Genomic DNA, 24418 nt, shown 5'->3' on the forward strand with positions numbered 1-24418 from the left:
GCAATGGAAGAGGGATTTCCATGGAACTGTGAATAGACTCGGCAGTTAAATAATGTGGGTCCGGTAAAAAAGAAAAGAAAAAGAGTAAATGGTGGTACATTTTTGGTTTGGTTTATTCTTTTAGTGCTTCTTTTTGTAAAACTGAAAGATGTTTTCTTAGATTATTCAAGATTGTGAGAGAAATTAAACAATAATAAAGTAGACCTCCTTATCGTTGCCACTCTTATTCCCAACCATTAATTGAGCATCTACTCTTTGGAAGGCTCCATGGCAGAACTGGGGATGGTAAGAAAAAGAAGACTGAGCCACTGTCCATAGAACTTTAGAGCCTAGGAGCTGCCGCCATATCAAGAAGATGGTGAGACACACTCTAAGAGCTAAATAAATGACAAGTTAAAACAAGGGGTGAGAAAGAGAGGAGGTTCCAGATGAGAGCAGTCAAGTGTAAATGCTGTTTTTGCTCACAGATGACCTAACTGTCTATGTAGGAAATCTCAAGTAATCAACAACAAGAAAACTCCTGGTATTAATCAGCCAAGGTTAATACTCAACAGTCAATTGTTGTCCGATAAACAAATGGAATTTGCAATTGAAAAACCTAATGCCATTTACATTAGCACCAAAAAAAGATTGATTATAAATAATTCTTAAAAATATACGTATAAGATTTATATGAGAAATACAAACGTCACTGAAAAAAATTAAAGGAGATCTAAATAAATAGAGAAACACTCCATGTTCACGGATAGGAGGATGCAAGATTGTTGAGATGTCAGTTACTCCCAACTTGATTTATACACTCAATACAATTCTGCTCAAAACTCCAGCAAGTTATTCTGTAGATAGCAACAAACAATCTAAAGTGTATATAAAAAATGAAAAGATCCATAATAACCAACTCAAATCAATACCGAAGAAGATCAAAGTCAGAGAACTGATATTACTGGATTTCAAAACGGACTTTAAAGCTACGATAATCAAGACCACATACTATTAGCAAAAGAAGAGACAAATAGACCAAGGCACAGAATAGAAAACCTAGAAATAGACCCCTCACACAGTCAACTGATCTTTAACAAAGGAGCAAAGGCAACTCAATAGAGAAAGGAGTCTTTTAACTCACAGTGCTGGGACAACTAGACGTGCGCATACAACAAAAAAGAATGTTGATACAGACTTTACATGTTTCAAAATAATTAACTCAAAATGGATCACAGACCTAAATGGAAAACTCAAAATTTAAAAAAAGCCCGGGCCTTCCCTCATGGTCCAGTGGTTAAGACTGCACTTCCACGGCAGGGGGCATGGGTTTGATCCTTGGTCAGGGAACTAAGATCCTGCCTGCCATGCGGAGTGGGAAAACAAAACCAAACCAAACCAAAACCAAACCAAACCAAACCAAACCAGAAGGAAATATAGGAGAAAATCTTGGGTTTGGCAACGAGATTTTAGACGCAACACCAAAAGCACAATCCATGAGAGAGAAAAATGATAAGCTGAACTTCATTAAAATTAAAAACTTCTACTCTGTCAAAGGTACTATTAAGAGAATGAAAAGACAAGCCGCAGACTGGGAAAAAATAATTGTAAGACACATATCTGATAATAAACATGAATCAAAAATATACAATGAACTCTTAAAAAACTCAACGATAAGAAAACAAAAACGTCAATTTAACAGCGGTGAAAAGAGCTGAACAGACGCCTCACCAAAAATACACACAGATGGCAAATAGCATACGAAAAGACGATCAACATCACAGGTCTTCAGGGAGTTTGGGATTTAAACAACAATGAGATACCTATTAATATGGCTAAAACAAAAACAAACACCTGGCAATACCAAATGCTGGCAAGGATGGGGACCAATAGGAACTCTCATTCAGTGCTAAAGGGAATGCAAAGTGATAGAGACACACTGTCTGGAAACTGGCTGGAAGTTTCTTTTAAGCTAAACATAATCTTATCATATGATCTAGCAATTAAACGCCTAGGTATTTACTCAAAAGAGTTGAAAACTTATGTCCATCCGGAAGCCTTCAAACCAACGTTAAGAGTACACAAATTCATAGTTGCCAAAAACTGAAATCAACCAAGATGACCTTCAGCAGATGAAGGGGTAAACAAACTGTGGTAGTCCACATGATGGAATGCTATTCAGCCGTGAAGAGAAATGACATTTCAAACCACAAACAGATATAGAGAAACTTAAATGTATACTGATTAGCAAAAGGAGCTAGTTTAAAAAGCCTACATATTGAGGTATTTGTAGTGAGGTGGATGGACCTAGAGTCTGTCATACAGAGCGAAGTAAGTCAGAAAGAGAAAAACAAATACCGTATGCTAACACATACATATGGAGTCTAAGAAAAAAGAAATATGGTCATGAAGAACCTAGGGGCAAGATGGGAATAAAGATGCAGACCTACTAGAGCATGGACCTGAGGATACGGGGAAGGGGAAGGGGAAGCTGGGACAAAGTGAGAGAGTGGCATGGACATATATACACTACCAAATGTCAAACAGAGAGCTAGCGGGAAGCAGTCGCTTAGCACAGGGAGATCAGCTCGGTGCTTTGTGACCACCTAGAGGGGTGGGATAGGGAGGGTGGGAGGGAGGGAGATGCAAGAGGGAAGAGATAATGGGGATATATGTGTAACTGATTGACTTTGTTATAAAGCAGAAACTAACACACCATTGTGAAGCAATTCTACTCCAATAAAGATGTTAAAAAAAATCAAAAAAAAGGAAAAAAAAAAAAAAAAAAAAAAGAAAATACACCATAGACTAAAGCAATAATATAAAAAACATACCTAGAAAGAAACCATACAAAAATGTATATAATCTACATGGAGGCAATAAGAAGAATTTCCTGACTGACTTAGGAAAAAGAAGTCTCAACCAGAATAGTATGTTATGTGTATTCGTGAGGCACAGATATTGTAAGAATATCGATTTTCCTTAATTCGTTTACAGATTTAGTACCTTATCCATAGCAGCTGATGACAATCAAACATGGGCTACTGTTTCCTGTACCCAAAATCAACCATGGAAAAATTACAGAAGGAATAAAGAGAAAACATTAACAAAAGCAACAACACAAAGCTAAATAATCCCTGAGGGACAGTAAGTCTCCACTGAACTAGAACCTGAGTGTGGGCAGGTAGGGGGATGCCCTGAATTCGAGACAGGCCTGTAGCCTGCAAGAGAGGCAGATGACAGGACTGATTAGAGAAAAGCCTTTAAACTTGAGCCCTTGATTCTTCCACTGTGCTCTGGGACCATGAATCTCTACTGCTTCACTGAAGGAACCTGAGGCAGCCTTGCAGAGCCCGCATGCCAGGAGCATGGGACACCAAAGATTGGGCTGGATGTGGCAGTATGGTCCACAGGCTGTGAGATAACCATCTGAAACTTTGTTAGTGGATGACAACTGGCCTTTTTAAATGATCATCTTAATGGACTATCACACACGGACTCAAAGAGAATAGCAAGTAACACAGCAGTTGTACAAAAGGACAGAAATTCATTTCTGAACTTTTGGGCAATGCCCCTGATGTCAACAAAGAGAGACCACAGTGAGAACTGTCAGGCTAAGGAGCCCCTTCACTAACTCCTCCGGGATTCTGTGGGGCATGGTTGGGGACAGGGATGGAGTCATACCAGAGAAGGATGGAATGGAATCGCAGGCCCTGCCAGCAGTCAGTGTGAGGACCTTGAGTGAGACCTGACGGGCTCCAAACCACAGAAGAGAGTCTCGCCTCCTTTCCCCTCAGCTCATCTTACCTGCACCAGCCATCTCTGGGAGGCTCCAGGCAGAAGTGTCCAGATGAGATGTGCCTGCACTTCACACCAGCAGTCTCAGGGAGCTGATGTCTCTGATGCGAGGCCTTGGCCTCAGGTCAGCAGACGGGAGGTAGCCCAGCACCTACAGGGAGTCAAGAGAAGACACTGAGAGGGGATTGAGAGCAGCATCCACCATAGAACAGGGGGCCCCAAAGAGGCCTCACTGTCAGTCTCGGGGGACCCAGGCATGGCTGTGAGGCTCAGGCCCCCAGATACTTCCGGCCGGGGGCGCCGACAGAAATGAGAGCCAAGGTGGGACGCCTGCTGACTCAGCTCAGCGGAGGGAAAAGTCCCAGGACCTGCCAAGAGTCAATGAAAGGCCCACGTGCCAGTCCTGCGGGAAGCTCCGCCTGCACCACCCCACACCTCCCCTCCCCGTCCCGCCCCGCCCCGGCCCGGCCCCGCCCCACCCCCACCCCGCCCCGCCCCTACTGTCCTCCTGGAGCCCAGATGCGCACGACCGGAAGTGACGTCCTCCTAACCACGCTGTGGGGGCGAGGCCATTTTTGAGAGTTGCCGTCCTGCGAGGGTGAGTCGCGGGAGGAGTCCCACGTCTCGTCAGGTGTCAAGGTGTGAGGTGACCCCAGTTAGAAGTGCGGGGACACGCCCCCGACACCCCCAATCCCCTTTCCCTCCGCAAACAGGTGGCCCCGCAGGCCCCGCTCACCCCGCCCACCCCGCCCCTGCTCTCGGCCCGAGAGGCTCGGGCCTGGCTGTTAGGCCCCAAGTCCACCCGCTTCCCCCGCGGGGCCTCGGGCAAGGAAGGCCTCGCTCTGAGGTTGGTGGACCCTGGCTCAGCTCAGTAGAGGGAGCGCCCCAGGCCCTGTGCAGTGAAGGACGGGACCCTCGTGGGGTCCGAGGGGCTCCACGCCCCAGAATGGCGGCCACGCAGACCCCGCCCCTGACGTCAGCCTGGGAGCCTCCGGGCAGGTCTAAAGACGGAGGGGCTCCCTCAGTGCGAACGCGGGCGGGCGGGCGGGCGGGCGGACGGACGCGGGAGACTCAGGGAGGAGGGGGCCTTGTTCTGAGGGGCTGGCCGCAGGTCAGCAGAGGGAGGATTTCCAGGGCACGGGAGGAGTCAGGGTGAGGACCGTCCTCCCCGTCGCAAGGGCACCTCAGAACCCCTCCCCTGTTGTCAGCCGCTTCCTTCCGGCCACACACGGAGAAGGGAGGGCTGCTGTCTGAGAGGGGAGGTGCAGGCCAGCAGAAGGCGCGTCCCTGAGCACTCCCCAAGAGTCAGCCCAAGCCCTTGAGTGAGGACCAGTGGGGCCGCCAACCACAGGGCCTCGACCTGTCTGCCGCACGCCGCAGGCTTGGTAAAACTCTGCCACGTGCGGCCGCGTGGTCACCCTCACTGCCTCCTAATGAGACTCAAGGAGGTGCCGGCACTGGTGCGAGCAGATGGCCCTCGGGGCAAGAGGGGAGCTCCAGGCTGCACCGGCCGCCCAGGGAGGACCCCGAGTGAGGACTAAGGGAGCCACCCACCCCGAAGAGAAGGGACGAGAGAGAATATGGCCTGTCCCCTCCTGCCAACCCGTAAACTCCCAAGGAAGGACTGTCAGGCTGAGACTGCCCGTACTTTTCCTCTGCCAGGTCCAAGGGAGGTTAGAGCTTTGTTCTGAAGGGGCCATCACCAGGCAGCAGAAGGGAGGGTCCCAGGATCCTTCGGTGGTGGGCTGAACGCTCCCTCCTTTCCTCCTCCTGGGTGTCATGGAAGATGGTGGTGTCAACTTCAGAGCAGCAGACGGGATGGGGTGGGGGTGGGGGTGGGGGGGGGGTGGGGGAGTCTTGCCAGCAACTGTCATCCTGACTCTGAATGGGAACCGCGAGGACCTACCTCCCCTGCCAGCCCCCACTGTCACCCCCGTGCCGCCCAGGCAGGGCTGGCTGGCTGTGCCCCAAGGCTCACTCTGCCGTCCTCCACAGGGGTCTCAGGGGACAGGCGGAGCAGGAGAACGGGAGCCCTGTGGGTCCTCGAGCAGTGCCCTCAAGGACCCTGCAGAGGCGGCCTTGGTTAAAGCCAGGGAGGAATCTCCCCGCTGAAGGTGCTCACAGCATCTCCTTGTCCCTCCCCCAGGTGCCCTCATTGCCTGCCTTCCTGCCCACACTCCCGCCTGCTGGCCCTGACCTGTGTCATCATGCCTCGGGGCCAGAAGAGGAAGCACCGTGCCCGCGAGAGACGCCACCAGGCCCGGGGGGAGACTCAGAGTCTCAAGGGTGCCCAGGCCACTGAGGCGGCGGCGGCGGCGGCGGCAGAGAGAGAAGAGTCGCCCCCCTCCCCCGCTTCTGTTTCTCGGGGTACTCCCCCGAGCTCCCGTGCTGCTGGCGCTCGCCGGGAGCCTCAGGGAGCCCCAGCCACTAGCTCTCGTGAGGCAGGGGTTTCCTGCCCAGGATATGAAGAGGGTGCCCGGGCGAGCCAAGATGAGGAAAGTGCAAGTACCTCCCAGGCAGCACCTTCCACTCACAGCACTTGGAGAGATCCTCTGTCCATGAAGGCCAGCACGTTGGTGCAGGTCCTGCTGGAGAAGTACAAGCTGAACGAGCCCATCCCGCAGGCAGAAATGCTGAAGGCTGTCAGCAAGAAGTACACGAAGCACTTCCCTGAGATCCTCAGGAGAGCCTCTGAGTGCATGGAGCTGGTCTTTGGCCTCGAGCTGAAGGAAGTCGACCCCAGCCGTCACTCCTACGCCCTCATCAGCAAGCTGGCCCTCCCCAGCGAGGGAAGTCCGAGTGGTGAGTCGGGGCTGCCCACGTCCGGTCTCCTGATGACTCTCCTGGGCGTGATCTTCAAGAAGGGCAACCGTGCCACCGAGGAGGAGATCTGGGAATTCCTCAATGCGTTGGGGTTGTATGCTGGGAGGAGGCACTCGATCTTTGGGGAGCCCAGGAGGCTCATCAGCGAAGAGTTCGTGCAGCAGAAGTACCTGACCTACCGCCAGGTGCCCAACAGCGATCCTCCGCGCTATGAGTTCCTGTGGGGCCCGAGAGCCCTGGCTGAAACCAGCAAGATGAAAGTGCTGGAGTTTGTGGCCAAGATCGCTGATACCGTCCCCAGTGCCTTCCCAGATCTCTATGAGGAGGCTCTGCAAGATGAGGAAGAGAGAGCAGGAGTGAGAGCCGCGGCCAGGGCTGCAGCTGTGGCCGAGGGCAGTGCACTTCCAGGGCCAAGGCCCCGCAGCTCCTCCCACATCTAGGGAGGGAGGCCGCGGGCAGTTTGTTCACTTTGTTTTGGAAGGGAGCAGTCAAGCCCCTAAATAGTGCAGAGTAGGAGGGGTGGAGGGAACAAAGTATAGATCTTATTTATCTTCCTGTTTTAAACTAGTAACCTCTATACCTTATTTATTGACTTATTTAGGTTTTTTCAAATGTTTTTATCTTGTAATAGATAGTGTGTTTTCTTAAGAATATGAATTCGTGCATGACATTGCTTGCATATTTATTGCTGTTTAAAGAGTTCTAAAGTTACAGTTTTGGTATATGTAAAAGAAATTCACGAACCATCTATATACTTTCTGTATGATCCACAAGTAGAAAACATGGCACTGCAATAGAGATTTTCATGGAAACGTGAAAGACGACCACAGAAAATATTTGGAAACAAAAAATGGAGAAAACAGAGAGTAAAAGGTATTTAATTCGTGGTTTGCCTCATTTCTTTTAAACTTTCTCATTTGTGAGTATTTGTTTCTTTTGTCCTAGTGCACTGCATATTCTCCGCTACCTACTGGATTAAAAATAAACTCTGATGGGAGGGTGGTATTTTGGGGGTTCATAATAATCACATCATAACTGCCATTCATCAAAAACCCAATATTTCTTAATGAGTATGCCACTGCTTTATATGTAGTACATAACATTCCAACATTCATGCAGGATAGGATTTGGCAGACTCCCTTTATAGGTGAATAACTTGCAAATTTCTCAAGTTCACAAGACTGATTAAGTGACCCTGCTGGGTCTAGTCCCCTGGTCGGGAATAGTCTAGAGCCTACACTCTTCCACTCCTCCCAGCCTAAGCCAGACCTTATGTCTTTTAATTCATTTTTCTTCTCACCACTCCAAAATGTATCTCATGGGATAAATAGGGGCCCTGTTCCCAAAGCACTGTTTTGGAACACGGTAATAGTAACGCTGAATAAGTGAATGGTATGAATAAAAAAAAAAATATTCGGTGACAATGGGGTCGTCTACATATGCAGTGCCAGATAACCTGAAAAGATCAGCATCTCCTCATTTACTCTTCAAGTTTCTCAGGGACATAAAAGCCTTGGTTTAAGAGCTGTGTCCTCAGGTCAGTGGAGGGAGGAGTCCCAGCCTCTGATAGTTACTCAAGGTGAGGACCTTAGAAGAGAAGGGGGCCCCACAAAGTGTACCCTGCTTTCTCCCTTGTGTGGCCATGGGCAGAGCTGTGTGTCTGAAGGTACCCCTTCTTTTCCTCCGGGGCAAGGGTGGAGAGGTTCTCAGGGAGGCGAGTTCCTTGGTCTTGTGGCAGCCATCTCCAATCCTGCCCAAGTAGGGGATCCTAACAGGCCTTAATTTGATTCAGGGTGAGGACACTGGGTGCTGATGAGTGGACTCCCCATAACAAAGGGGACCACACAGAGGCCCCCGGCAGGGGTAGCCAGGGAATAGGTCTCTTACCTCCCCTTCTGGTGTCTCAGGAAGGTGAAAGCCTTGGCCTGAGGCTGGCAGACAGTCAGTCAGTAGGGAGGCTGGAGTCCCATATGCTACCTGAAGTCAAGGTAAGAAACCTGAGTTAGGACTGAGGGGCCACTGACTCCAGAAGAGTGGGGCCTTGTAAAATCCTGCTCCTCAGAAGACCCCAACAGCTTTGGACAGATCTGGTTCATCCTGACTTCCAATTCCGAATTTCCAAGAAGGTAATGCCTTTGTTCTGAGGAGCACAGCTTCAGGGGAGTGGAGGGCGGAGTCCTGGGTCTGGTCAGGCATCACGATGAGGACCCTGAATGAGGAGCAAGGGGACCACTCACTCCAGAACAGAGGAGAATGCAGAGTCCCACCACCCCTGATGTCAGCCCCAGGCGGCCCAGGACAAAGCTTTCTGGCTGACGTGCCCCCTCTTTCCACTGGGAGTGGTCTCAGGGAGGCGAGGGCCTTGGTCTATTGGGAACAGCCTCACTCAGTAGAGACTGGAAATCTAGTGACTCTAAATGAGGATAAAGGGACTCCACCTAGAACAGAGCCCTGCCACTGGATACTTCCCCTCGGCAAATCCAGGAATGTTGGCATGATGCGCCCCACACGTGTCCTTTTAGAGCATCTCCGGTAGATGAGGCACTTGGTCTCAGGGGCCAGCCTCACGTTAGCACAGGGAGGAGTTCCAGGTCCTGCCAAGAGTCAAGCAGAGGACCGTGAGGACTGAGGGAACCACCCAAATCATAAAAGTGGGGACGCCACAGAATCCCTCCCTTACTGTCGGCCGTGAGTGACCACAGGCAGTCATGCCCACGTGAGGCAACCCTCACATCCTCCTAGGTGGTCTCAGGGAATTAAAGGCTGCAGTATGAGAGGACAGGCCTCTCTAGGTCACGGGAAGGGTCAGTGTAAGGACTCTGAGTGAGGACCAAGGGGAACGCCCAACCGAAAAGACAGAGGAACACAGAGCCCCACCACCCTTTCGGCCCTGGGAAGCCCCAGGCAGGGGTAGTTCGATGTGTCACCCACTTGCTTCCAGCTCTGGAGGACTCAGGTCAGTAGAGGGAAGAGTCCCAGATCCTGACACAGTGAGGACTATTGAGGTCACAAACCCCAGAAGAGTGGAGCCCGGAGAATCTTGCCCTCTGCTGTTAGTCCTCAGAAGCCCCTGAGAGAGAGCTGTGGCTGCACGTGGCCTACTGTGACTTCTACTTCTGGGGACTCAGGGTGGTGAGGACTTTGCTCTGAGGCTGGCTGGCTCAGCATAGGGGAAATTTCCAGGTTGTGCTAGGAGTTGGGGTGAGGACCTAAGGCTGGAGTGGGGCAGGAAAACCGTACCAATGGGGGCAGCGCATCATCTCTCCCCTGCCGTCAGTCCTGGGAGACGCCTGGATAGATGTCAGGCCGAGCAGAGGCAACCCTTAACTCCTCCCAGGGTGACAGAGAAGTGAGGACAGTTACTAGGTGAAGAGAGCGAGAAATTATAGGTCTTGCCAGGAGTCAAACGGAGGAGCCTGAGTGAGGACTGGTGCGGCCAACCATAATAAGGCCTGGATTTGCCTGCCACAGCTTTCTGCCTTCAGAGGCCACAGGTAGATGTGGGAAATCAGGCTACCCTCACTTCCTTCTGCTGGGTCTCAGAGAGCTGTGGGCCTTTCTACGAGCACATGTCCTCAGGTAAAGAGAGAGGAGCCACAGGCCTTCCCAGGAGTCAAACTGAGAACGCTGAGTGACGACTAAGGGGAACATGCCCCACCCCCTGAGCTGTGGGGACGACAAAGAGTCTAGCCTTGCCCCTGCTTTCAGCACTTGAAGGCTCAGGACAGGGCAGTCGGGCCGAGGCTCCTTTACATCAGGTCTAAGGGAGGTGAGATCCTTAGCCTGAAGGTAAAGCCATTAGAGGGCAGAAGGGTGGGTCCCAGGCCCTACGTGAAGCCAACTGAGAGCACTGAATAGGGACTGAGGACCCAGTGATCCCAGGATAGAAAGGACTCCACAGAGCTGTCAGCACTGTGTTCCCCCTGTCAGGGCGGTGAGCTGGGGCACCCCTCACTTCCTCCTCATGGGTCCCCGGGACCACTGAGGTGTCAACTGCAGAGCAACAGAGAGGAGGAAGCCCAGGCCCTGGCTGCCGTCCACCTAAAGACCCTGAAGATGAACTGAGCAGACTCCCCGCCCTAGAACGCGGAAGGTCCCACTGGCAGCCCCCTTCTGTCACCCCAGGGACACTCAGGTAGGCTGGCAGCCTGTAGCCCAAGGCTCACTCTACCGTCCTCCACAGGGGTCTCAGGGGACAGGCGGAGCAGGAGGACGGGAGCCCTGTGGGTCCTCGAGCAGTGCCCTCAAGGACCCTGCAGAGGCGGCCTTGGTTAAAGCCAGGGAGGAATCTCCCCGCTGAAGGTGCTCACAGCACCTCCTTGTCCCTCCCCCCAGGTGCCCTCATTGCCTGCCTTCCTGCCCACGCTCCCGCCTGCTGGCCCTGACCTGTGTCATCGTGCCTCGGGGCCAGAAGCGGAAGCGCCGTGCCCGCGAGAGACGCCACCAGGCCCGGGGGGAGACTCATAGAGTCTCAAGGGTGCCCAGGCCACTGAGGCGGAGGCGGCGGCGGCGGCGGCGGCGGCGGCGGCGGCAGCAGAGAGAGAAGAGTCGCCCTCCTCCCCCCGCTTCTGTTTCTCGGGGTACTCCCCCGAGCTCCCGTGCTGCTGGCGCTCGCCCGGGAGCCTCAGGGGGTCCCAGCCACTAGCTGTCGTGATGCAGGGGTTTCCTGCCCAGGATATGAAGAGGGTGCCCGGGCGAGCCAAGATGAGGATAGCGAGTCACAGATGAGCGGGCCTGCCCCATCCTGGACGGTTCATCTTTCCCTCCCCTACCTGGACACCGGTGGTTGGAGCATGCCCAGAGATCCTCCCTCTCGTGGTCAAGGACCACTGCTAGGTTTCCAGCCATACCAGGACCAAGCAAGACAAAACCGCCGGCACAGGTTGACGCAGGCGCACCAAGACCTAAAAGGTGACTCACGGTAACCCAGGGTTCATTATGCCTCATTTGTACTAACTTAGCATTGCGGCTTTTGCTTCCCCGCCCCACCCGATGGGTTCTGCTTGGGTGCTTATGGGTAAGTGCCTGCATACTAGCAGGAAAGTTACATAACCTAAAGCTGTCAATCGATTTCTCAGTCAAATAACACAGGACACAGGGAGGGACCACCACTCTACAAAACACGGCCCTACCCCATTGCGGGGCTGCTTCTGGTTTCCAGACAGCCCGCTCTCCTGCTTTCTCGGGAGTGTACTTTTTGCTCTGCTTAACTGAACTCTTGCTACTTAAAACTGCTCTACGCCTCTCGACTGAATTCTTCCTCTTTGGGAGGGCAAGAACCACGGAAATCGCCATTCTGCTGGTGACAGTATGGATCACACAATTCATTACTTTTGTCAGGTACAAGCTAAAGTTTTGATATTTTATAAAACAAATTTAGAAACCTTCCATTTTTTTTATGACCTCGAACAAGAAAACACAGCAATGGAAGAGGGATTTCCATGGAACTGTGAATAGACTCGGCAGTTAAATAATGTGGGTCCAGTAAAAAAGAAAAGAAAAAGAGTAAATGGTGGTACATTTTTGGTTTGGTTTATTCTTTTAGTGCTTCTTTTTGTAAAACTGAAAGATGTTTTCTTAGATTATTCAAGATTGTGAGAGAAATTAAACAATAATAAAGTAGACCTCCTTATCGTTGCCACTCTTATTCCCAACCATTAATTGAGCATCTACTCTTTGGAAGGCTCCATGGCAGAACTGGGGATGGTAAGAAAAAGAAGACTGAGCCACTGTCCATAGAACTTTAGAGCCTAGGAGCTGCCGCCATATCAAGAAGATGGTGAGACACACTCTAAGAGCTAAATAAATGACAAGTTAAAACAAGGGGTGAGAAAGAGAGGAGGTTCCAGATGAGAGCAGTCAAGTGTAAATGCTGTTTTTGCTCACAGATGACCTAACTGTCTATGTAGGAAATCTCAAGTAATCAACAACAAGAAAACTCCTGGTATTAATCAGCCAAGGTTAATACTCAACAGTCAATTGTTGTCCGATAAACAAATGGAATTTGCAATTGAAAAACCTAATGCCATTTACATTAGCACCAAAAAAAGATTGATTATAAATAATTCTTAAAAATATACGTATAAGATTTATATGAGAAATACAAACGTCACTGAAAAAAATTAAAGGAGATCTAAATAAATAGAGAAACACTCCATGTTCACGGATAGGAGGATGCAAGATTGTTGAGATGTCAGTTACTCCCAACTTGATTTATACACTCAATACAATTCTGCTCAAAACTCCAGCAAGTTATTCTGTAGATAGCAACAAACAATCTAAAGTGTATATAAAAAATGAAAAGATCCATAATAACCAACTCAAATCAATACCGAAGAAGATCAAAGTCAGAGAACTGATATTACTGGATTTCAAAACGGACTTTAAAGCTACGATAATCAAGACCACATACTATTAGCAAAAGAAGAGACAAATAGACCAAGGCACAGAATAGAAAACCTAGAAATAGACCCCTCACACAGTCAACTGATCTTTAACAAAGGAGCAAAGGCAACTCAATAGAGAAAGGAGTCTTTTAACTCACAGTGCTGGGACAACTAGACGTGCGCATACAACAAAAAAGAATGTTGATACAGACTTTACATGTTTCAAAATAATTAACTCAAAATGGATCACAGACCTAAATGGAAAACTCAAAATTTAAAAAAAGCCCGGGCCTTCCCTCATGGTCCAGTGGTTAAGACTGCACTTCCACGGCAGGGGGCATGGGTTTGATCCTTGGTCAGGGAACTAAGATCCTGCCTGCCATGCGGAGTGGGAAAACCAAACCAAACCAAACCAAACCAAACCAAACCAAACCAAACCAGAAGGAAATACAGGAGAAAATCTTGGGTTTGGCAACGAGATTTTAGACGCAACACCAAAAGCACAATCCATGAGAGAGAAAAATGATAAGCTGAACTTCATTAAAATTAAAAACTTCTACTCTGTCAAAGGTACTATTAAGAGAATGAAAAGACAAGCCGCAGACTGGGAAAAAATAATTGTAAGACACATATCTGATAATAAACATGAATCAAAAATATACAATGAACTCTTAAAAAACTCAACGATAAGAAAACAAAAACGTCAATTTAACAGCGGTGAAAAGAGCTGAACAGACGCCTCACCAAAAATACACACAGATGGCAAATAGCATACGAAAAGACGATCAACATCACAGGTCTTCAGGGAGTTTGGGATTTAAACAACAATGAGATACCTATTAATATGGCTAAAACAAAAACAAACACCTGGCAATACCAAATGCTGGCAAGGATGGGGACCAATAGGAACTCTCATTCAGTGCTAAAGGGAATGCAAAGTGATAGAGACACACTGTCTGGAAACTGGCTGGAAGTTTCTTTTAAGCTAAACATAATCTTATCATATGATCTAGCAATTAAACGCCTAGGTATTTACTCAAAAGAGTTGAAAACTTATGTCCATCCGGAAGCCTTCAAACCAACGTTAAGAGTACACAAATTCATAGTTGCCAAAAACTGAAATCAACCAAGATGACCTTCAGCAGATGAAGGGGTAAACAAACTGTGGTAGTCCACATGATGGAATGCTATTCAGCCGTGAAGAGAAATGACATTTCAAACCACAAACAGATATAGAGAAACTTAAATGTATACTGATTAGCAAAAGGAGCTAGTTTAAAAAGCCTACATATTGAGGTATTTGTAGTGAGGTGGATGGACCTAGAGTCTGTCATACAGAGCGAAGTAAGTCAGAAAGAGAAAAACAAATACCGTATGCTAACACATACATATGGAGTCTAAGAAAAAAGAAATATGGTCATGAAGAACCTAGGGGCAAGATGGGAATAAAGATGCAGACCTACTAGAGCATGGACCTGAGGATACGGGGAAGGGGAAGGGGAAGCTGGGACAAAGTGAGAGAGTGGCATGGACATATATACACTACCAAATGTCAAACAGAGAGCTAGCGGGAAGCAGTCGCTTAGCACAGGGAGATCAGCTCGGTGCTTTGTGACCACCTAGAGGGGTGGGATAGGGAGGGTGGGAGGGAGGGAGATGCAAGAGGGAAGAGATAATGGGGATATATGTGTAACTGATTGACTTTGTTATAAAGCAGAAACTAACACACCATTGTGAAGCAATTCTACTCCAATAAAGATGTTAAAAAAAATCAAAAAAAAGGAAAAAAAAAAAAAAAAAAAAAAAGAAAATACACCATAGACTAAAGCAATAATATAAAAAACATACCTAGAAAGAAACCATACAAAAATGTATATAATCTACATGGAGGCAATAAGAAGAATTTCCTGACTGACTTAGGATAAAGAAGTCTCAACCAGAATAGTATGTTATGTGTATTCGTGAGGCACAGATATTGTAAGAATATCGATTTTCCTTAATTCGTTTACAGATTTAGTACCTTATCCATAGCAGCTGATGACAATCAAACATGGGCTACTGTTTCCTGTACCCAAAATCAACCATGGAAAAATTACAGAAGGAATAAAGAGAAAACATTAACAAAAGCAACAACACAAAGCTAAATAATCCCTGAGGGACAGTAAGTCTCCACTGAACTAGAACCTGAGTGTGGGCAGGTAGGGGGATGCCCTGAATTCGAGACAGGCCTGTAGCCTGCAAGAGAGGCAGATGACAGGACTGATTAGAGAAAAGCCTTTAAACTTGAGCCCTTGATTCTTCCACTGTGCTCTGGGACCATGAATCTCTACTGCTTCACTGAAGGAACCTGAGGCAGCCTTGCAGAGCCCGCATGCCAGGAGCATGGGACACCAAAGATTGGGCTGGATGTGGCAGTATGGTCCACAGGCTGTGAGATAACCATCTGAAACTTTGTTAGTGGATGACAACTGGCCTTTTTAAATGATCATCTTAATGGACTATCACACACGGACTCAAAGAGAATAGCAAGTAACACAGCAGTTGTACAAAAGGACAGAAATTCATTTCTGAACTTTTGGGCAATGCCCCTGATGTCAACAAAGAGAGACCACAGTGAGAACTGTCAGGCTAAGGAGCCCCTTCACTAACTCCTCCGGGATTCTGTGGGGCATGGTTGGGGACAGGGATGGAGTCATACCAGAGAAGGATGGAATGGAATCGCAGGCCCTGCCAGCAGTCAGTGTGAGGACCTTGAGTGAGACCTGACGGGCTCCAAACCACAGAAGAGAGTCTCGCCTCCTTTCCCCTCAGCTCATCTTACCTGCACCAGCCATCTCTGGGAGGCTCCAGGCAGAAGTGTCCAGATGAGATGTGCCTGCACTTCACACCAGCAGTCTCAGGGAGCTGATGTCTCTGATGCGAGGCCTTGGCCTCAGGTCAGCAGACGGGAGGTAGCCCAGCACCTACAGGGAGTCAAGAGAAGACACTGAGAGGGGATTGAGAGCAGCATCCACCATAGAACAGGGGGCCCCAAAGAGGCCTCACTGTCAGTCTCGGGGGACCCAGGCATGGCTGTGAGGCTCAGGCCCCCAGATACTTCCGGCCGGGGGCGCCGACAGAAATGAGAGCCAAGGTGGGACGCCTGCTGACTCAGCTCAGCGGAGGGAAAAGTCCCAGGACCTGCCAAGAGTCAATGAAAGGCCCACGTGCCAGTCCTGCGGGAAGCTCCGCCTGCACCACCCCACACCTCCCCTCCCCGTCCCGCCCCGCCCCGGCCCGGCCCCGCCCCACCCCCGCCCCGCCCCTACTGTCCTCCTGGAGCCCAGATGCGCACGACCGGAAGTGACGTCCTCCTAACCACGCTGTGGGGGCGAGGCCATTTTTGAGAGTTGCCGTCCTGCGAGGGTGAGTCGCGGGAGGAGTCCCACGTCTCGTCAGGTGTCAAGGTGTGAGGTGACCCCAGTTAGAAGTGCGGGGACACGCCCCCGACACCCCCAATCCCCTTTCCCTCCGCAAACAGGTGGCCCCGCAGGCCCCGCTCACCCCGCCCACCCCGCCCCTGCTCTCGGCCCGAGAGGCTCGGGCCTGGCTGTTAGGCCCCAAGTCCACCCGCTTCCCCCGCGGGGCCTCGGGCAAGGAAGGCCTCGCTCTGAGGTTGGTGGACCCTGGCTCAGCTCAGTAGAGGGAGCGCCCCAGGCCCTGTGCAGTGAAGGACGGGACCCTCGTGGGGTCCGAGGGGCTCCACGCCCCAGAATGGCGGCCACGCAGACCCCGCCCCTGACGTCAGCCTGGGAGCCTCCGGGCAGGTCTAAAGACGGAGGGGCTCCCTCAGTGCGAACGCGGGCGGGCGGGCGGGCGGGCGGACGGACGCGGGAGACTCAGGGAGGAGGGGGCCTTGTTCTGAGGGGCTGGCCGCAGGTCAGCAGAGGGAGGATTTCCAGGGCACGGGAGGAGTCAGGGTGAGGACCGTCCTCCCCGTCGCAAGGGCACCTCAGAACCCCTCCCCTGTTGTCAGCCGCTTCCTTCCGGCCACACACGGAGAAGGGAGGGCTGCTGTCTGAGAGGGGAGGTGCAGGCCAGCAGAAGGCGCGTCCCTGAGCACTCCCCAAGAGTCAGCCCAAGCCCTTGAGTGAGGACCAGTGGGGCCGCCAACCACAGGGCCTCGACCTGTCTGCCGCACGCCGCAGGCTTGGTAAAACTCTGCCACGTGCGGCCGCGTGGTCACCCTCACTGCCTCCTAATGAGACTCAAGGAGGTGCCGGCACTGGTGCGAGCAGATGGCCCTCGGGGCAAGAGGGGAGCTCCAGGCTGCACCGGCCGCCCAGGGAGGACCCCGAGTGAGGACTAAGGGAGCCACCCACCCCGAAGAGAAGGGACGAGAGAGAATATGGCCTGTCCCCTCCTGCCAACCCGTAAACTCCCAAGGAAGGACTGTCAGGCTGAGACTGCCCGTACTTTTCCTCTGCCAGGTCCAAGGGAGGTTAGAGCTTTGTTCTGAAGGGGCCATCACCAGGCAGCAGAAGGGAGGGTCCCAGGATCCTTCGGTGGTGGGCTGAACGCTCCCTCCTTTCCTCCTCCTGGGTGTCATGGAAGATGGTGGTGTCAACTTCAGAGCAGCAGACGGGATGGGGTGGGGGTGGGGGTGGGGGTGGGGTGGGGGAGTCTTGCCAGCAACTGTCATCCTGACTCTGAATGGGAACCGCGAGGACCTACCTCCCCTGCCAGCCCCCACTGTCACCCCCGTGCCGCCCAGGCAGGGCTGGCTGGCTGTGCCCCAAGGCTCACTCTGCCGTCCTCCACAGGGGTCTCAGGGGACAGGCGGAGCAGGAGAACGGGAGCCCTGTGGGTCCTCGAGCAGTGCCCTCAAGGACCCTGCAGAGGCGGCCTTGGTTAAAGCCAGGGAGGAATCTCCCCGCTGAAGGTGCTCACAGCATCTCCTTGTCCCTCCCCCAGGTGCCCTCATTGCCTGCCTTCCTGCCCACACTCCCGCCTGCTGGCCCTGACCTGTGTCATCATGCCTCGGGGCCAGAAGAGGAAGCACCGTGCCCGCGAGAGACGCCACCAGGCCCGGGGGGAGACTCAGAGTCTCAAGGGTGCCCAGGCCACTGAGGCGGCGGCGGCGGCGGCGGCAGAGAGAGAAGAGTCGCCCCCCTCCCCCGCTTCTGTTTCTCGGGGTACTCCCCCGAGCTCCCGTGCTGCTGGCGCTCGCCGGGAGCCTCAGGGAGCCCCAGCCACTAGCTCTCGTGAGGCAGGGGTTTCCTGCCCAGGATATGAAGAGGGTGCCCGGGCGAGCCAAGATGAGGAAAGTGCAAGTACCTCCCAGGCAGCACCTTCCACTCACAGCACTTGGAGAGATCCTCTGTCCATGAAGGCCAGCACGTTGGTGCAGGTCCTGCTGGAGAAGTACAAGCTGAACGAGCCCATCCCGCAGGCAGAAATGCTGAAGGCTGTCAGCAAGAAGTACACGAAGCACTTCCCTGAGATCCTCAGGAGAGCCTCTGAGTGCATGGAGCTGGTCTTTGGCCTCGAGCTGAAGGAAGTCGACCCCAGCCGTCACTCCTACGCCCTCATCAGCAAGCTGGCCCTCCCCAGCGAGGGAAGTCCGAGTGGTGAGTCGGGGCTGCCCACGTCCGGTCTCCTGATGACTCTCCTGGGCGTGATCTTCAAGAAGGGCAACCGTGCCACCGAGGAGGAGATCTGGGAATTCCTCAATGCGTTGGGGTTGTATGCTGGGAGGAGGCACTCGATCTTTGGGGAGCCCAGGAGGCTCATCAGCGAAGAGTTCGTGCAGCAGAAGTACCTGACCTACCGCCAGGTGCCCAACAGCGATCCTCCGCGCTATGAGTTCCTGTGGGGCCCGAGAGCCCTGGCTGAAACCAGCAAGATGAAAGTGCTGGAGTTTGTGGCCAAGATCGCTGATACCGTCCCCAGTGCCTTCCCAGATCTCTATGAGGAGGCTCTGCAAGATGAGGAAGAGAGAGCAGGAGTGAGAGCCGCGGCCAGGGCTGCAGCTGTGGCCGAGGGCAGTGCACTTCCAGGGCCAAGGCCCCGCAGCTCCTCCCACATCTAGGGAGGGAGGCCGCGGGCAGTTTGTTCACTTTGTTTTGGAAGGGAGCAGTCAAGCCCCTAAATAGTGCAGAGTAGGAGGGGTGGAGGGAACAAAGTATAGATCTTATTTATCTTCCTGTTTTAAACTAGTAACCTCTATACCTTATTTATTGACTTATTTAGGTTTTTTCAAATGTTTTTATCTTGTAATAGATAGTGTGTTTTCTTAAGAATATGAATTCGTGCATGACATTGCTTGCATATTTATTGCTGTTTAAAGAGTTCTAAAGTTACAGTTTTGGTATATGTAAAAGAAATTCACGAACCATCTATATACTTTCTGTATGATCCACAAGTAGAAAACATGGCACTGCAATAGAGATTTTCATGGAAACGTGAAAGACGACCACAGAAAATATTTGGAAACAAAAAATGGAGAAAACAGAGAGTAAAAGGTATTTAATTCGTGGTTTGCCTCATTTCTTTTAAACTTTCTCATTTGTGAGTATTTGTTTCTTTTGTCCTAGTGCACTGCATATTCTCTGCTACCTACTGGATTAAAAATAAACTCTGATGGGAGGGTGGTATTTTGGGGGTTCATAATAATCACATCATAACTGCCATTCATCAAAAACCCAGTATTTCTTAATGAGTATGCCACTGCTTTATATGTAGTACATAACATTCCAACATTCATGCAGGATAGGATTTGGCAGACTCCCTTTATAGGTGAATAACTTGCAAATTTCTCAAGTTCACAAGACTGATTAAGTGACCCTGCTGGGTCTAGTCCCCTGGTCGGGAATAGTCTAGAGCCTACACTCTTCCACTCCTCCCAGCCTAAGCCAGACCTTATGTCTTTTAATTCATTTTTCTTCTCACCACTCCAAAATGTATCTCATGGGATAAATAGGGGCCCTGTTCCCAAAGCACTGTTTTGGAACACGGTAATAGTAACGCTGAATAAGTGAATGGTATGAATAAAAAAAAAAAAATATTCGGTGACAATGGGGTCGTCTACATATGCAGTGCCAGATAACCTGAAAAGATCAGCATCTCCTCATTTACTCTTCAAGTTTCTCAGGGACATAAAAGCCTTGGTTTAAGAGCTGTGTCCTCAGGTCAGTGGAGGGAGGAGTCCCAGCCTCTGATAGTTACTCAAGGTGAGGACCTTAGAAGAGAAGGGGGCCCCACAAAGTGTACCCTGCTTTCTCCCTTGTGTGGCCATGGGCAGAGCTGTGTGTCTGAAGGTACCCCTTCTTTTCCTCCGGGGCAAGGGTGGAGAGGTTCTCAGGGAGGCGAGTTCCTTGGTCTTGTGGCAGCCATCTCCAATCCTGCCCAAGTAGGGGATCCTAACAGGCCTTAATTTGATTCAGGGTGAGGACACTGGGTGCTGATGAGTGGACTCCCCATAACAAAGGGGACCACACAGAGGCCCCCGGCAGGGGTAGCCAGGGAATAGGTCTCTTACCTCCCCTTCTGGTGTCTCAGGAAGGTGAAAGCCTTGGCCTGAGGCTGGCAGACAGTCAGTCAGTAGGGAGGCTGGAGTCCCATATGCTACCTGAAGTCAAGGTAAGAAACCTGAGTTAGGACTGAGGGGCCACTGACTCCAGAAGAGTGGGGCCTTGTAAAATCCTGCTCCTCAGAAGACCCCAACAGCTTTGGACAGATCTGGTTCATCCTGACTTCCAATTCCGAATTTCCAAGAAGGTAATGCCTTTGTTCTGAGGAGCACAGCTTCAGGGGAGTGGAGGGCGGAGTCCTGGGTCTGGTCAGGCATCACGATGAGGACCCTGAATGAGGAGCAAGGGGACCACTCACTCCAGAACAGAGGAGAATGCAGAGTCCCACCACCCCTGATGTCAGCCCCAGGCGGCCCAGGACAAAGCTTTCTGGCTGACGTGCCCCCTCTTTCCACTGGGAGTGGTCTCAGGGAGGCGAGGGCCTTGGTCTATTGGGAACAGCCTCACTCAGTAGAGACTGGAAATCTAGTGACTCTAAATGAGGATAAAGGGACTCCACCTAGAACAGAGCCCTGCCACTGGATACTTCCCCTCGGCAAATCCAGGAATGTTGGCATGATGCGCCCCACACGTGTCCTTTTAGAGCATCTCCGGTAGATGAGGCACTTGGTCTCAGGGGCCAGCCTCACGTTAGCACAGGGAGGAGTTCCAGGTCCTGCCAAGAGTCAAGCAGAGGACCGTGAGGACTGAGGGAACCACCCAAATCATAAAAGTGGGGACGCCACAGAATCCCTCCCTTACTGTCGGCCGTGAGTGACCACAGGCAGTCATGCCCACGTGAGGCAACCCTCACATCCTCCTAGGTGGTCTCAGGGAATTAAAGGCTGCAGTATGAGAGGACAGGCCTCTCTAGGTCACGGGAAGGGTCAGTGTAAGGACTCTGAGTGAGGACCAAGGGGAACGCCCAACCGAAAAGACAGAGGAACACAGAGCCCCACCACCCTTTCGGCCCTGGGAAGCCCCAGGCAGGGGTAGTTCGATGTGTCACCCACTTGCTTCCAGCTCTGGAGGACTCAGGTCAGTAGAGGGAAGAGTCCCAGATCCTGACACAGTGAGGACTATTGAGGTCACAAACCCCAGAAGAGTGGAGCCCGGAGAATCTTGCCCTCTGCTGTTAGTCCTCAGAAGCCCCTGAGAGAGAGCTGTGGCTGCACGTGGCCTACTGTGACTTCTACTTCTGGGGACTCAGGGTGGTGAGGACTTTGCTCTGAGGCTGGCTGGCTCAGCATAGGGGAAATTTCCAGGTTGTGCTAGGAGTTGGGGTGAGGACCTAAGGCTGGAGTGGGGCAGGAAAACCGTACCAATGGGGGCAGCGCATCATCTCTCCCCTGCCGTCAGTCCTGGGAGACGCCTGGATAGATGTCAGGCCGAGCAGAGGCAACCCTTAACTCCTCCCAGGGTGACAGAGAAGTGAGGACAGTTACTAGGTGAAGAGAGCGAGAAATTATAGGTCTTGCCAGGAGTCAAACGGAGGAGCCTGAGTGAGGACTGGTGCGGCCAACCATAATAAGGCCTGGATTTGCCTGCCACAGCTTTCTGCCTTCAGAGGCCACAGGTAGATGTGGGAAATCAGGCTACCCTCACTTCCTTCTGCTGGGTCTCAGAGAGCTGTGGGCCTTTCTACGAGCACATGTCCTCAGGTAAAGAGAGAGGAGCCACAGGCCTTCCCAGGAGTCAAACTGAGAACGCTGAGTGACGACTAAGGGGAACATGCCCCACCCCCTGAGCTGTGGGGACGACAAAGAGTCTAGCCTTGCCCCTGCTTTCAGCACTTGAAGGCTCAGGACAGGGCAGTCGGGCCGAGGCTCCTTTACATCAGGTCTAAGGGAGGTGAGATCCTTAGCCTGAAGGTAAAGCCATTAGAGGGCAGAAGGGTGGGTCCCAGGCCCTACGTGAAGCCAACTGAGAGCACTGAATAGGGACTGAGGACCCAGTGATCCCAGGATAGAAAGGACTCCACAGAGCTGTCAGCACTGTGTTCCCCCTGTCAGGGCGGTGAGCTGGGGCACCCCTCACTTCCTCCTCATGGGTCCCCGGGACCACTGAGGTGTCAACTGCAGAGCAACAGAGAGGAGGAAGCCCAGGCCCTGGCTGCCGTCCACCTAAAGACCCTGAAGATGAACTGAGCAGACTCCCCGCCCTAGAACGCGGAAGGTCCCACTGGCAGCCCCCTTCTGTCACCCCAGGGACACTCAGGTAGGCTGGCAGCCTGTAGCCCAAGGCTCACTCTACCGTCCTCCACAGGGGTCTCAGGGGACAGGCGGAGCAGGAGGACGGGAGCCCTGTGGGTCCTCGAGCAGTGCCCTCAAGGACCCTGCAGAGGCGGCCTTGGTTAAAGCCAGGGAGGAATCTCCCCGCTGAAGGTGCTCACAGCACCTCCTTGTCCCTCCCCCCAGGTGCCCTCATTGCCTGCCTTCCCGCCCACGCTCCCGCCTGCTGGCCCTGACCTGTGTCATCGTGCCTCGGGGCCAGAAGCGGAAGCGCCGTGCCCACGAGAGACGCCACCAGGCCCGGGGGGAGACTCATAGAGTCTCAAGGGTGCCCAGGCCACTGAGGCGGAGGCGGCGGCGGCGGCAGCAGAGAGAGAAGAGTCGCCCTCCTCCCCCCGCTTCTGTTTCTCGGGGTACTCCCCCGAGCTCCCGTGCTGCTGGCGCTCGCCCGGGAGCCTCAGGGGGTCCCAGCCACTAGCTGTCGTGATGCAGGGGTTTCCTGCCCAGGATATGAAGAGGGTGCCCGGGCGAGCCAAGATGAGGATAGCGAGTCACAGATGAGCGGGCCTGCCCCATCCTGGACGGTTCGTCTTTCCCTCCCCTACCTGGACACCGGTGGTTGGAGCATGCCCAGAGATCCTCCCTCTCGTGGTCAAGGACCACTGCTAGGTTTCCAGCCATACCAGGACCAAGCAAGACAAAACCGCCGGCACAGGTTGACGCAGGCGCACCAAGACCTAAAAGGTGACTCACGGTAACCCAGGGTTCATTATGCCTCATTTGTACTAACTTAGCATTGCGGCTTTTGCTTCCCCGCCCCACCCGATGGGTTCTGCTTGGGTGCTTATGGGTAAGTGCCTGCATACTAGCAGGAAAGTTACATAACCTAAAGCTGTCAATCGATTTCTCAGTCAAATAACACAGGACACAGGGAGGGACCACCACTCTACAAAACACGGCCCTACCCCATTGCGGGGCTGCTTCTGGTTTCCAGACAGCCCGCTCTCCTGCTTTCTCGGGAGTGTACTTTTTGCTCTGCTTAACTGAACTCTTGCTACTTAAAACTGCTCTACGCCTCTCGACTGAATTCTTCCTCTTTGGGAGGGCAAGAACCACGGAAATCGCCATTCTGCTGGTGACAGTATGGATCACACAATTCATTACTTTTGTCAGGTACAAGCTAAAGTTTTGATATTTTATAAAACAAATTTAGAAACCTTCCATTTTTTTTATGACCTCGAACAAGAAAACACAGCAATGGAAGAGGGATTTCCATGGAACTGTGAATAGACTCGGCAGTTAAATAATGTGGGTCCGGTAAAAAAGAAAAGAAAAAGAGTAAATGGTGGTACATTTTTGGTTTGGTTTATTCTTTTAGTGCTTCTTTTTGTAAAACTGAAAGATGTTTTCTTAGATTATTCAAGATTGTGAGAGAAATTAAACAATAATAAAGTAGACCTCCTTATCGTTGCCACTCTTATTCCCAACCATTAATTGAGCATCTACTCTTTGGAAGGCTCCATGGCAGAACTGGGGATGGTAAGAAAAAGAAGACTGAGCCACTGTCCATAGAACTTTAGAGCCTAGGAGCTGCCGCCATATCAAGAAGATGGTGAGACACACTCTAAGAGCTAAATAAATGACAAGTTAA

The 24418-nt window shown here is 51.7% G+C and overlaps 2 pseudogenes; both read left to right on the top strand.

Annotated features, from left to right (window-relative positions):
• The first annotated feature begins 5662 nt into the window (after positions 1-5662).
• LOC137757018 (melanoma-associated antigen B4-like) lies at positions 5663-7104 on the top strand (annotated as a pseudogene).
• A 10574-nt stretch (positions 7105-17678) lies between these two features.
• On the top strand, positions 17679-19120 carry LOC137757020 (melanoma-associated antigen B4-like; annotated as a pseudogene).
• Positions 19121-24418: the final 5298 nt, after the last annotated feature.

This window comes from Eschrichtius robustus, chromosome X (assembly GCF_028021215.1).
Source record: "Eschrichtius robustus isolate mEscRob2 chromosome X, mEscRob2.pri, whole genome shotgun sequence".
NCBI lineage: Eukaryota > Metazoa > Chordata > Mammalia > Artiodactyla > Eschrichtiidae > Eschrichtius > Eschrichtius robustus.